The sequence below is a fragment of the Mirounga leonina genome, unplaced genomic scaffold (genome assembly GCF_011800145.1).
Source record: "Mirounga leonina isolate KUSES-001 unplaced genomic scaffold, KU_Mleo_1.0 Mir_175, whole genome shotgun sequence".
Taxonomy (NCBI): Eukaryota; Metazoa; Chordata; class Mammalia; order Carnivora; family Phocidae; genus Mirounga; species Mirounga leonina.
Window position 1 is genome coordinate 18572932 of NW_023270453.1, and position 15460 is coordinate 18588391.

The following is a 15460-nucleotide window of genomic DNA, read 5'->3' on the forward strand; positions in this document are numbered from 1 at the left end:
CTCTGAATCGGGAAGAGCCATCCAGCTCCGTCTATCCAGGGCAAGCAACCGGCCACTGAGGCAGGAATCCCTTCCCTGTTGCCTTTTCAAGGACAAGGCACGGCCCCCTCTGTGCTGGCTCACCTCATCTGGCTTCCATGGTTCAGGAATCTGCCAGTTCCTATTCTGCTTATGCCCTCCTCCCCTTCCTGTGTTGCTATGGATTTATCCGGTTCTGTTCCTATACGATATTCACATCCTAGTAGGTAAATGCACTTGGACCTGAGGTCTGAGACATTTCATCTAGCTCCGGTGGACATTGTGTGGTCTCTAATTTTTTGGTTATAATAAGAATGCTGCAACGAACACATTTTTGAACAGAGACACGTTTCCACTAGATAAATCCAACTGACAGAGAATTGTGCGGTAAAAATATGTAATGACAAAATGTTCATGAATATTGCTAAATTGTCTTTCACAAAAACTTGTTAGATATTTTCACCCTGGTTTCCCCATAATATATGAGTGTTTAGAATTTCCGATAATATGATAAGCCAGAGATCCTGAGGTTTTTATGTTTTGCATTCTCCTTTGTACTGACGACATTGTCCAGCTTTCATATGCTTATTGGCCACTTGTATTTCTCCTTCTGATCATCTCTTTATAGCCTTTCACTACTTTTCTTTTTTTGTCCCTTTTCCTTTTGTTTTGTGGGAGCTTCTTAAATATTCTGGGTATTAGTGCTTTCTGTATGGATTTGCTGCAAATAATCCTTCCCAGTCTGAGTTGCTTCCTCTCCACTTGCTTGTTGTTCTTTTTAATGGACTTGTAGCATCTCAGTTGGGCTTCTCATTGGAGGACACACACACACAACAAGCACACACACTGCTGCAGATACAAATCTCCACAGCGTGAACTAGCAATCGGGGCCAGAAGTAGAGGCTGTGGGTCCTCCACCACAGCCCCTGGCTTCTCAGCATCCCCTCTGGGGGCGTGCAGCCACCTGTGAGATCAGAAACAATAAGTGTGGAGTTTTGTTCTTTATTCCCTTCCACCAGGCATTAATGCCAGGTTCTATTACCTTTCTAAAATGAACCAGGAGACTTGATTTTTCTATCTTCTGGAAGAGGTCAGAGGTCAAGGCAGCCCGTGACATCTAGGTCCCGCCACCCACCGAGTCGTCTGTGACTCATGAGGAAAAGCCGGTGGTGACGGTCTGAGCCACGGTGTTGAAGGAGGTCCACGGTGCAGGGCGGCTACCCGGCGGCACCAGCAGCTGAGGAGGAGTGTGGAGGCTGGTGCATCCTGGGGAGGGTCCTTCAGACGAGAGCCTGGAGGTCTGGACATGCTGAGACCCTGGGATTGTCCAGACCGGGAGGGACACCTTCCACGTGAGAAGGTAGAGTGCTGGGATGGTCTTCGTCTTCCGTTCCACAGAGGGTGAGCTTTAGCTAGAGGTATAATTCAGGAAGGGACATCTGACTCATGAAGACATGCTGATCCTGCTCTTCGCTGTCACAGGTATCCCGAATCCCCCTCGGCCACAGACACCTTAGCCAGTCCCTCTTCTGCCCTTAGATTTAACCTGCGGTGCCCATCACTCCTTAACTGCTCTGGACAGAACAAAACCTGAAACGTAATTTACTTTGGGAATATAATCACTTATTGATTACTCTTTTTCTCAAGGAGATAGAATCAGCTTTTATCCGGGAGAGGCCAGGATGGTTTTTATACTCCATATGTAGCTCAAGTCCAACCAGATCTCCTTGAGAGTCTGGTATTTCAGGCATTGTGCTGCGGATGATCATTATTTTCTAAAAAGGATTCATCATACTGCTTATGTGAAAAATTCACAGTAGGCAGACAATATTTAATAAGTAAATCAATAATGCTCATTTCAGGGAAAAATTAGGTATAGAATATAGCTGGAAAAGATAATAAAACAAGATCAAATACAAAATTTCAGACCCGATGAACCATTAGAGATAATGCAATTCATGGCGGCGCCGGCGTGCCGCGTGTTGGGAGGCTGACATCATAGGATGCTGTGTGAAATGCAAATCCAGCCTCATTTGTGATGTGAGTAACACGCGAGGAGGAAGAAGTCCTGCTGGCATCAAATGTAGTCATTGCTGCTCTCCTGAAGCCAGGCTGGGGAAGGAGCTTCCTCGGTTCCAGAAAGTGTTGCAGTAAACGAGCGGAAAGGCTAAGTCGCTCAGAGGATGGGCGCACTGTCCGTGAGATCCTGCTGAGGTTGATGATAAAATGCAATTGAGCCCTTGCAGCTGGATGGACTTGGGTGTGGATTAGGTCCTACCTGTCCGTCCCCTGCAAGGGCACCACCTTGGCTATTGCTGTTGGGAAATCCCCTTGCTTCTCCATGAACGTCATTTCAGAGCTGGTGGTGTCACCAGGATTTGCTTTTTTGTGGGTCTAACGATAATTCTTTGTGGTTCCCACTTGTTAATATTGGTCCTGGTATCTTCTGGCACTGCTTAGAGGGTACCGGATCCTTCTTCTATCCCACACACTTTCAGATATATATGAAGGCAGGTGTCTTGCATCAGACCTCTTCTCTAGGTTAAACATCTCCAGAGCTGTCGACAACCAGTCCTACATTTAACATGATTTCTAGATGTCCCATCATTCTTTCCTAGAGCATTTCTGTTCTGGGGGCTGACCCGCTCCAGCGAACGTTTTGCCATTTGTCTAACACCGTCCTAGAGCCCCGTGCCCATCATTAACCCGGTGCTGCCTGCAGGCGTTGGCCGTGCTCTCTTCATCTGTACGCCGGATGGCAGCACGTGCACCTGCTCTCACCGGGGGCTGCAGGAGCGGTGCTACTGAGTGGGAGAAGAAAAGGCAGAAGCAGAGAAACATTTATAATTTATTTTAAGAATCACTTTTAAGCGATGCTGACCACTGTCCCTCTTCTTTGCAGCATCCAGCCTACAAGCGGGACTTGAGGATCAAAGCAGGACCATCTAGCCCCTTAGCGCAGAGGGTTCTGGAGCCAGATGCCCGCTTTCTCCCGACAGGAGGCTCTCGGGTTTTCAGAACGAGTTCTCCAATCAGATTTCTCTACTTCAAATGACTAACAACCACAGCTGCCTCTGTGAGCCGCGCTGGCTTCATTTTGCACATTTTCAGTGGGTGATGGTTCATCATCACCTCCCTGGATGGTGACACAGAAGGAGGACAGCTTTGGGCAACTGAAGAGAGTTTCAGTGCCCCTCAGCTTGCACCCTCAGCACTGTCCAAAATTTCTTCTCTGCCCATTGCTCCTCACAAAGGTGTCTAGGTACTGAGATCATGCTGTCCAAACCAAAACTTGAAACACAGGGTCCAGCCCAAACAGGATTCTTGTGTTTATTTTGTGCCCTGAAACAATCATAAAGGTAAATATTAAATACAGAAAAATGGGGAGTTTAAGGGGCTAATGGAGCCTAATATTTGAAATCAAATCTGTTTTAGAATATAAGGTACATGCAGAACATGTACCTTACATGAACATTAGCCCAGATCCACCTTTTATGAGCATAGACAGGATTTCACTCTGCCTCTGGGGTAACGGACATCACGAGAGACCCTCTGTGGTAGCCACTCTCAGGAATTTCCAGCCTCACAGCTCATGCCTCCGGGGGCATCTGAGCAAGAATACAATCAAGAAATCAGCACTACTTGCCTGCTTTGTGGTCACTTTACGTGCCATGGAATGTAACACTTAGTCCTGGGAGCCCCACTCAGTGTTGCCCCACCCTGGATGAAAACGAGTCTCTCCCAGTAAGATAGCAGTTCATGCCGATTCTCAGCCAGAGTCTACGAGGTCGAATCTGGCTGCCTGGCCGTTTTTAAATCTGCCCAGATTACTCTCCTGCGTAGTCAAGGTTCAGGACTGGTATTCTCTGCAAAGTAAACACACAGCTTTGTCTCTTGAAAACACTCAGCGTTCTATACAAGTTGAGCTCCACAAACACCTACCTGAGAAGAACAGGAGAGATAAGGTTGACCTGACTGACGTTCTTTACCCCCACTGCCTTTTTCTTTCTGAGGCCATACCTATTTGCTGTGCTTTATGGATGATTGATCTGCTATTCTTTACTGTAGGGATGCTTGGTTGCTTCTGGATAATTTAACTTTCCATAAGAGTTTTAATTGCCCGACTTTGTCTACATCCTGTAGGATTCCCTTTTTAGCCTATTCAAGTGGAAACAGAAACATGTCAATGATGTGGTTGGCCTGATTGCCAAGGGTGTTCTAGGAAATCAGCACTTCACGCTGATGAGTATTTTCATGATGGGCATATCTTAATTGAGTCATAGCCCTGGTTACATCAAAAAATAAACTAAAATTTACATGCAACTCTTCTTCCAGGATGGAAAAATCTTACGAAAGAAGTTCAGGTTTGTCTAAGATGCTGATTTATGTCGACTAGAAAGTCCTGCATATGTAATGTACAATCAAGTGCCCTGAGCTAAAACCCAACTTGTCAGAACCCCTACGCTACTGGAGTGTATGAAATAGGTAAATATGTGAATATGTTGTCTGCATAATACGCTCACAGCACATACTGCGTGGTCGAGGGAAGCTACAAAACTCCATCTGCACACTATTTGCTCTTTCCAGTATGTTTCCTTCAGCCTGAATCCTATTTAACGTGGCACGTGTTTTACTTACCTGTCTTACTGGATTGTTGCTTCCCGTAGAATGAAGCTCTACGAAGGAGGAGGTTTTGTCGTTACTACGTCTTTAAGGCAGACACCAGTTATTGGCGTCGAGCAGAACCTCAATAAATAATCTCATTGAACGAAGTAGGGGGTCAAAAAATCAATTTCTGGAGATTTTCTTGGATGCTATACACACTCAGTCGGGTCTCATGTACTTGGTCCTGATGCGGTGAGGCTGAGTAAGTATGGGATCCGGGGGCAGAAGGCCTGGTTTTGCATTTCAGCTCTGCCGCATGGTGGGTGAATTGTGCAACCCCTGATCTCATCTGAAAGAATAATAGGATCACCACAATAATAATAATAATAATACCCGTTTCTATTCCATAGGCCTGTTTTAAGGAGCAAATGAGCTAATTTATTAACAATTACTTTGCAATTTTTTTAAGCGCCGTATTACTGGAATTTCTTACCAGCCATGGCTGGGGTGATACTAAGCCCTGAGAATAACAGTACAACAGGACAGGCCGTAATCCTCCGGGCCAGTAAGTGGGGAAAAAAGTCTAATAGTTTAATCTGCTGTACCCCATGCCCATTTCATCTAAGTTTTCACCTGACCCATCACTCACTTAGAACCCCCATCTACGGGCCGCCTGGGGGCTCAGCCGGTGAAGCGTCCGCCTTCAGCTCAGGTCATGATCTCAGGGTCCTGGGATCAAGTCCCGCATCGGGCTCCCTGCTCAGCGGGGAGTCTGCTTCTCCCTCTCCCACTGCAGCTCCCCCTGCTTGTGCACCCGCTGCTCGTGTGCACACGCTCTCTCTCAACTAAACAGACAAAATCTTAAAAAAAAAAAGAAAAGAGCCCCCATCCGCCATTTGAAGCAGGTGTAATTCTGCTGACAGTAAACAGCGGTGTGCGAAATCACACAACACAGCCCGTGCTACGTCCGATCGAAGGTGTCCGTTACAGCCCTAACTCTGCCTCCCCAACACATTTTTGAGAGCAAGAACATGAGTTTTCAGTGCCTCTGAATCTCATACAGTGCTGCGTGGAAGAGCTGAGCTGCTCCACAGATACGTGCGGAGTCAAATCAAGCTGTTCTCCATTGACTATTTTCCATCTCTTAGCCAACAAACCATGAGCTCATAAAACAAAATAACATAATAAAAGGTAATAAATATTCCACCTTACAGACAAGTATTAAGAGAACATTTGAGCAGCAAAGAAATTCGGACCTAATGCAGTGAGCTGTCTAAATGCCCCGATGGTGTGCGGGTTTTCTCTCAATCTGTCTTAGATGCGCCACCGTGGGTGACTCCCGGCAATGACACGGTTAGAGAAGGCAATTCTCCCTCACTGACAGAGCTAGAGACTGAACAGCAGGGCTGCTGGGGATGGCAAGTACACACTGTCTACTAACCATCTAAATCGAGCCACCAGGTTGAAAAACAAGATCTTCCAATGCAAGGATTCTTTATAACCTCACTTTTACTAAGAGCTGTAATTGGTTCACAGCTTTTTAGAAAATTGGCCGGTTCTTCAATTTTAGCTCACAATTGAGTGAGATCTGGGCATAAACTATGAGAAGGCATTTTTAAAAAGTTACCCATTTACATATCCATGTAACGCGTTTCAGTGCTGTTTTTGGGAAGTTACCCATTCAGGTGTGGTTGCAGAACCTTGTGCCCTAGAGTGAGAAGGGGCTGGCCTTGAATTCAGTCTCTCCCGCTCATTTGCTGTATCCTCTGTGGTTAGTGACTTAACGTCTCTGAGCCTCTATTTCTTTATCTTATAAAATGGGTAATACTGCTCACCTGAAAATTAATTAGCCATCAATTTTGCTGATGTAACAAATACCCTAAATTTCAAAGGCTCACAACAGCATGGCGCATTGCATGAGGACATGGGTGAGTCTTCCTTCTGGGTTCAGGCTGGTGACACAGTTCCCATGCAGGACACACCCGAATGCAGCCTCAAGCGCCACCTCCCGCCCTCGGAAACCAGTCACCGTTGAAGACCGGCAACACGGGGGCAGCGACGTCACATGATGACGGAGTTAGATTTTCTGCACAAAAACCTTAAAACAAAAGCCATTTGTTTAGTCCCCGGGGCTCAGCAACGTGGTTCTTCTCTGGCGGAGACTTGAATCTTAATCAGACTTCCAGCTTAAACACCTTCTCTATTTTATTTATTTATTTATTTTAAAGAGTTTTATTATTTATTTTAGAGAAAGCGAGAAAGCAGGGGGAGAGGCAGAGGCAGAGGGAGAAACAGACCCCCGCTGAGCAGGGAGCCCGATGTGGGGCTGATTTCAGGACCCTGAGGATCATGACCTGAGCTGAAATCAAGAGCCAGATATTCAACTGACTGAGCCACCCAGGTGCCCCTATTTTATTTTATTTTATTTTTCTGTTCAGAAATGAGAAATAGTTCCATTTTCCAATCCTGAAATTCCCACAATTTCTACCCAATCTCATCTCTTTCCCTTTCGTCTGTTCTCGTAAACAGGCTTACTCCTTCCCAAGCTCATTTCTCTGTAGTGCCTTCACCGCTGTAGAATATCAACCAATCATGCTACTACCATCCTGCTTCTTCAACCACAGCCACGAGTCACGTGGGTGTGTGATCTACCTTCCCGGCTGTGCCATGTGGTAGGGTTACTGGATTTTCCACCATCCCCTGGTCCCAACAATGATTCCTTTGCCACCTTTGCCCAGTCCCCGAGCCAATCTCAGCATTTGCTAAACATTTGTTGTATCCTGTTTCCAGTTCCAATTTGCATGCCGGTCAGCTTACCTCGGTATCAGACAGCACCCAGCTCTTGCGCTGCCCAGTACGTGTATTTACTTCTCATTTTACGTGAGGGCCCCGGTCGTGGTGCTGCTGATATTGTGGTTCGGGACGACGAGTGGGTGTGTTCCCAGCTCTCAGTGCATCGCCTTGCGCTGGGAGTCAGGCTGACGGGGCAGCCGAGCTGAGGCCGGGAAGGAGGCGAGGAAGGGGCCAGGCAGAACCATGCGATCCATCGGCGCCTTCCACCCAGCAGGCCGCACGCGGCTGCCACTCCGGGCCCAGTGACCAAGCATCTGCGTGACCGAACACAGAGGAGCATTGTCTCCCACAGACGGCAGGGCAGCCCCAGGATCGGGGGTGGGGGCGGATGGCTTCATCAGATGGGTGCTTTTGGGCAGCAATAAAATTATCAGACAGATCATGGTGAAGATATTATCAGTTATCATGGAGAATAACTGTGAGAATTCTCCAGTTGAGTTTTTAACTTCATGACCATTCACAAACTGAACACACCTGCATCACCAGCCCTGAGAGTGGAAAGAGATCATTATTAGCAAATTCGGAGTGTTCCCGTATCCCTTTCCAGGTGCATCCACACCAAGGGCAAGACATCACCTACCTGATGTCCAACAGCGTGGATGAGTTGTGGTCCTTGTCCCCTTTTTATAGATGGGACCCCAGTGTACATCCTTTGTGTTGGCTTTTCTCACCTAACAGGACATGAGTCTTAGTCTGCTCAGGCCGCTATAACAGAATACCACAGTCTGGGGGCCTATAAACCGTCTGCACTGATTTCTTCTAGAGATGGGGAGTCCCAGATCCAGGTGGCGGCAGATTCTGCGTCTCATGAGAACCTGCTTCCTGGTCCACAGACGGCATCTTCTGGCTGTGTCCTCACGTGGGGAAGGGGTGAGGGGGCTCCCTGGGGGCTCTTTTATGAGGACACTAATTCCATCCTGGGGGCTCCACCCTCATGACCTCACCACCTTCCAGAGGCCCCGCCTTCTGACACCACCACCTTGGGGGTTTAGTTTGAACATTATGAATTTGGGGGGGCACAGACATCCGTCCATAGCAGGGGGTGTGGAGCCAACCACACTGTTTCCTGACGTGGCAGAGGGATCCCGCTCAGTGCTCCCTAATGTCGCCGTGTATGCACCTGCTGCAGTGTATAAACCGTGGCCCCATCGATGAGCATGTGGCGAGGTAAGATCTAAGAGCCGCCTGGCACATCTGTTGCTCCCATAACACATTCCTTTTCCCGCCCTCTGCCTCTCACGTGCCAGTGTCTGTGGCTCACATGGATACGCGGACACTTTGCATTGACGCTGGACCCAGGACAAATGGAGGTCAGAGGCTGAAGGAGCGAGTGGGAGTCTTTATCAGGCTACACGTCAAGCAGCATGTCTATCCATGGCCTCACGGATGGACGAGTCCAGAGGAAGCCTCCACCCGGGAATGCGTGACGTGATGTAGAGCCAGAAGGAACGTTTGCCCAGACTCCTGCGTCTAATTGGTGTGGTTAAACCAATTGTCTGAGTCTCTGATTTCCTCGGAGTTAGAGCAAAGCACTCATTTGTGCAAGGAAGATATAAAACATCAGTTACTACTTAACTTCTCCCTGCCTTCCGGTTTTATACTCACTCAGTATCTTCTTCCAGGTGAATTTAGCCCCTGGTTGGAGCGGCTTGTTCATCTTTACGTTTTTAATTTTAAAAATTTACTGGGCTTACCTTCAATAATCGCGATAAAAGATTATTGTCCCTTCTTTCTAAATTTAGCATACATCCGGGGTTACCACTTATTTTACTAGATATTACCCAAAACTAAATTGCAAAATGAATTCAGTCACGTCTACTATCTTAGAATCAATAGAATTTATGTACACTGCTTTGTTTTAGGAGATAGAAATCGAGTCTATGTTTTGTTTTTTGTTTTTTTTACCATTGCCCTTTTGCCTCCTTAGTGCCTGAAAGCAACTATCTGGAAGTATTTTTAGCCAAGCCTTTTTTAAATGATTTTCACAGGGCCTGACTCCTGACTGGATATTGCTTACAGAAACACCAGGCCAAATGTGTATTAGTCTCCAGTCACACCTTGGTTTTGGCCTCCGGCGAATGTCAGCTCTGATCAAACTGGACTCGTAGCAAGGTCTTTTGTCTGCAGCCACTTCTTAGTAAACTTTTGAGCTTCGATATTTTTTGCCTTGGAGACAGACATGTACAGAAGAAACTTACCCCCTTTCTTTTGTTTTAAAGCAAGCTCAAACGAGTGTTCGCTTGTAAATAATTCTATCCTTGAAAGGCCAAAGGTGTTTCGAACAGCTGATCTTGATTATAGCACATATTGTGCTATGGTGGAAAACAAACAAAAATGATACCAGTGATAGTGACGATTGCAATTGCAATTAATGTATACTGAGCGGTGACAAGACACAGGCACAAAAGTGAATGGCTATTTTAAGCCATGGCCCTTTCCTTCGAGAATCTCATGGCCTATCGAGCATATGAAAACGATTACAAATCAACGGGGTAAACGCAGGGATAGAGATTTCCTGGCATGTTAGGACAGCACTCTGTCCATCTTCACATCGTAGGGAAAAAAATTCTGTATTGGTCGAAATCATAAGAAAAAGGCCAAAGCACATGAAGGAAATTGCATGCCACGGTCCTTTTTGTTCTGGGGCAGTGTAAAATGACAAAATTCCTTCAGGACAGAAGGCAGACAGAAGGAAGGTCTTTGTGTGCCCAGGAAAAGGCCAATACAACTCTCTCTAAGTGCCTGTTTATTGTGTCTGTCACAGGTTAAATTCATATTCCTACTGTTAATAAACTTTTCCATCAAAAGTTGACATTTATGCATCTGCAAGCACCTTTCACATCTCTTGAGCAGGACTGGACTAAGCTGTCCACTTTCTAAGAGATGGATACACACAGACGTTAGGAACCATCAGCCCACATACTAGACACGCTTATTTCTAGACATGTAAGGGCACTTGTATGTAGGATTTGGTTTCTTGTTTGTATGTAATTCTTTTTTCTTAATCAGGGAGGTGTCAGCAACATTATTCAGTAAAGAGGGGCATGGTAAATATTTTAGGTTTTATCTTAGGGGCAAAAATAGGGTGCTATGTAGAACATATAGAACTATTTAAAATTGTAAAAAAAAACATTTTTAGCTTGCATGCTTTATAAAAACAGGCAGTTGGTTGGATTTAGTCTTTGGCCTAAGCCTAAATATTACCTGTATAGATTACTATAATGTACATTATTTGTACTGATACAAAGTTCTTAGATGTATCAGTTTTAAAATATCAATAATAATTTAATTATTATTAAAATAATTTATTATTTTTAAAATAATTTATTATTAAAATAATTTATTTTTAAAATAACTTACTAAAATAATTTAAGAATAATTAAAAACAATTTATAATTAATAAATTATTAGAAATAATTTAAAAAATATAGTATACTATTATTAAAAGTAATTTAAAAATATAGTATACTATAAAAATAATTTAAAAAATATAGTATACTATATTTAATTGCAATGGTTTTAGGGACTATTTAGGAACTATAAGTTTTTCCCTCATAATAGAAAATACATTTTAAATACCTTCTTCAAACATTTCATTCATTCTTATAAAATATTTGTGAGATGGGTGCAACTATGGGCAGTGTGTCTGTGTTATCATTTTGTTTTTAGTGTTACTTACGCATTGCTTTGGAATTATGCACAGAGAATATTTGAAATTGAAATATGTGAGCAAGAAGGGCTTGCTGTATTCAACAAAGCAGCAAAATCAATTAACAGCCCTTGACCCCGGTGAATCTCTCTGTGACACCTCAGCAAAGCCAGTCACTGACCAGCTGAATCAGCTTGAAGGTTAAAAATTCTGCATCTCCAGATGCCAGCACCTTTCAAAGGAGCTAAGCTCATGTGGTACTGGGACAAACATATCTTCTCTCCTTTAAAGGAAGAAGCTGTAGGAATTGTATTTTTCTTTTGTCCACGGACGTGTGTGTGTGTGTGTGTGTGTGTGAAATCATACAAGCACATCAGAAGAAAACACCCCAAATTAAAGAAGAAGGAAGGTCATAGAATGTAAGTGATGGGAGGCTCTGTCATCATCTTCCTTGACAATTTTTGCTTTTCCTTTTATGCAAATAATTCCCAATCTCTCAGCTATTTGTCAGCACAGGAGGTTGTCATTGTTATGGAGATGATCCTTTCCCTCCCTGTCTTCCTATCCACATAGCTGAAGCTAATTCCGTGCACTGATGTAAGATTATTATCAGGTTGAGCACTTACCTGACAAAATTTATGGTGATGAGTCGGGTACATATTGGATATGCCAATGCTCCCTGATCATGAGTTTTTACGGCATTCCCATTAGTTGGTGATAGCTGTCAAAAATACTGTTGTTATCATTTTATTTACTTCTGACATTTGAAGGTCACTTATAGTTTCAATTAAATTTTTCCTTTGTCAACTCAGAAATACCACTCAATGTAGCTCTCTATTGCTCTTGAAATTGCAATAGCAGTCCAGGAACCGATTATTTCGAGATTGCCTCTCCAAGCTAGTTATTGAGAGGATAATGATTATTGAGTGCCACAAATATATTGGGAACTCCACACAACAGAGAAAAGGATTTGTCTGTCCTGCCAGGTAGATGTGTGTCTGAATGGAAGACAAACCCTCCATCTGTTTTCTGAACTCTGAATCCTTGTACTTGTACTGGTCTTCTTCCTGGCCACTAAGTAGGCTGTCTTCTCCCCTGCTCCTGGGCATTTCCAGGGTAAGTGATGCCCTTCGTGTAGGAAAGGACTCTTTTTCCTCATTTCGGGTATTTTCTTCCATATGCATTGACTGAGAACACCGAGAAACACAGAGAAATAGAAGTTTGGGAAGCAAATTAAAATCTGGGGGCGCCTGGGTGGCTCAGTCGGTTGAACATAAACTCTTGGTTTCAGCTCAGGTCATGATCTCAGAGTCGTGGGACTGAGCCCTGAGTTGGGCTCCACACGCAGTGGGGAGTCTGCCTGACATTCTCTCCCTCTCTCTCTGCCCCTCCCCACCATGTGCTCTCTCTCTCTAAAAATAAATAAATAAATCTTTTTAAAAATCTGGATTGTAGCTTCGTTGAGAACAGGGCATTTTTACCTTGTAGTTTACAGTGACCAACATTGTACATAGTAGCTGATTCACAATAGTGATGTTGGACCATAGATGTTGGTCGATAAGAATTTTTGCCTTGGACAATATTGTAGTTTATGGCAACTTTCACCATATATGTCTGAATGATTCTTGGTAGCCTTCAGCCAAAATGGGGAAGGAGGGGTTGGAGTATTGGTCTCATATTACACAGGCTCATCTTTTCCCGAGCAGAGTTACTGAGGCAAAGATTTGACTACAGGGAAGAAAAGTCTTTCCAACAACAGGGCTTTTAGATTTCAAAGATGAAACAATACTTGTTTGTTTTAAATTGCAAGATAATTGCAATTTCCTGATCACTCTCAGTGTTAGTAAGTCTACCGTGCCTGGTTAAAGTCAGGTCTAACCACTTAGCATCAGACTGACTGCCTCACATTCCATTCTGAATTCAGAACTGAGGAAGGCTGTGTGGAAAGTCTAGGGTTTGATTCAGGTGCTCAAGAGTCATTCCTCAGCATGTGGCCCCCAGTTGAGGCTGGGTTAGTTAATTGCAGAGAAAGCAGAACTGCCCTAGGAATGAGTTTTCCCAGGCCTGAGTTTTCCCAGGCCTTCAAATTCTAGAGTTGGGGACAGTGGAGGCCACAAGAGTACAAAATTGAAAATGCTTGCTTATAAAGAGTGAGGACACTGTGTCATTAGACGGAGCCCACTATCGATGCATGTGTGCATTCTTCAGGTATGGTTAACCTAGCACCATAATTAACCTCTTCATAGGACATTTCTCACATATTTTAATATCACACCTCATAGGCTTCAGATCAACTTTGTTCCAGGTAGCTAAAACCAAAATGATTTGTTCCATCCACATTCTTTCACTGTCTCACTTATTGGTTAAGTGAACAAACCAAGGAAATGTTGGGGGATACTTTTTCCCCTCTCCTGATAGTTATTTCCATATCCTTCAGCTTAACCCATGGGCTTTACTCGACCCACCTCCCCATTTGTTCCTTGTAGGTCAGGAATATCTGTCTGGTGAACGTGAAAGGAAAACCAACTCTATTTTTTTTAAAGATTTTATTTATCTATTTGTCAGAGAGAGAGAGAGAAATAGAGAGCAAGCACAAGCAGGAGGAGGGGCAGAGGGAGAGGCAGGCTCCCCACTGAGCAGGGAGCCTGGTGCAGGACCTGATCCCAGGACCCCGGGATCATGACCTGAGCCAAAGGCAGATGCTTAACTGACTGAGCCACCCAGGAATCCCAGGAAAACCAACTCTAAAGAAACACAAACTCTGAACTTACTACACAAAGATTTCAAAACAATGGACTGAAGTATGTTTAAAGAACTAAATGAAAACACAAAGAACTAAAAGAAATCACAAAGATTATATATAAACAAAATGAGAATATTAACAAAGAGATAGAAATTATTAAAAAAACAGACATTATGTAGCTCTAAAATACAGTAACTGAATTGGAAATTCACTGAAGGGGTTCAACTGTAGAATTGAACAGGTAGAAGAATGAACCAGTAAACTTAAGGACAGGTTATTTGAAATGTTCAAATCTGAGGAACAAAAAGAAAAAAAAGAATGAAGAAGAGTGAACAAAACCTAAGGGATGGAACTTGAGGAACATCAAGTGAACAAATACATGAACTATTGGACTCTCAGGAGAAGAGACAGAGAAAGGTGCAGAGAGATGATTTTAAGAAATAATAGCTGAAAACTCCCCAAATTTGAGGAAGACACACAAATCCAAGAAGTTCTACAAACTCCAAGTAAGATAAACCAAAAGGAACCCAGTGAGACATATAATCACACTGTCAAAAGACAAAGGCAAAGGGGAAATCTTGAAAAGAGCAAGAGAAAAGCAGTTCATCACAGATATTTTAGCAGAAACCTTAGAAGCCAGAAGGCAGTAAGATGGTATATTTAAAACACCGAGAAAAAAAACCCGCATAATCAAGCATCCTATATTTGGCAAAACCAAAAACCGTCCTTCAAAAAAGAGGGACAAACTAAGACATTGCCAGACAAACAATGGCTGGGGGAGTTCACTACCACTAAACCTGACTTAAAAGAAGTGTAAGAGAATCTTTAAGTTGAAATGAAAGGACAACAGACAGAAACTCAAACCATGTGAAAATATAAAGTTCTCCAGTAAGGGTAAGTACATGGAAAAATATTTTTTAAAAAGAAATATTATTGTGAATTGGTTTATAACACCACTTTTTATTTTCTAAAGGATTTAAAATAAAAATGCCTAAAAATAATTATAAATCTGTATTAATATAGACTTAATTCCCAACAAAATACTAACACATTGATTTCAACAGTGTATTAAAAGGATTATGCACCATGACTAAATGGGATTCATTCCTGGAATACAAGGATGGTGAAATCTATCAACATAAATCAGTGCAGTACACCACATGAGCACAATGAGGAACACACACACACACACACACATACACAACACATACTATTGTCAGTTTTACAGAAAAATAATTTGATAAAATTCAACACTCTTCCATGATAAACACACACACACACACACCCCAAACTAGGACTGTGGGATCATCAGGAACTGGGCTCTGGCGTGTACTCGTGCAATCACCTTCCCTGAATTATTTTGCAAGTCAATTCTGCAAGAAAACGAGCCAGTCCGTGGAAACCCCAGTCTCTGCCGTCAGCCATGCAGGCGCCAACCCGCTTGTGTTTTCTTCTAAATGCCATGCTATGCTTCAGCGCCTAAAGCAATCTCTCCAATATTGCTTACATTTAAATATTTGTTTATCCGACGGAGATTCAAACAGATGCAGCCCTCTCTGAATACGCAAGACCCTCAGGAGCTCAGATTCGAA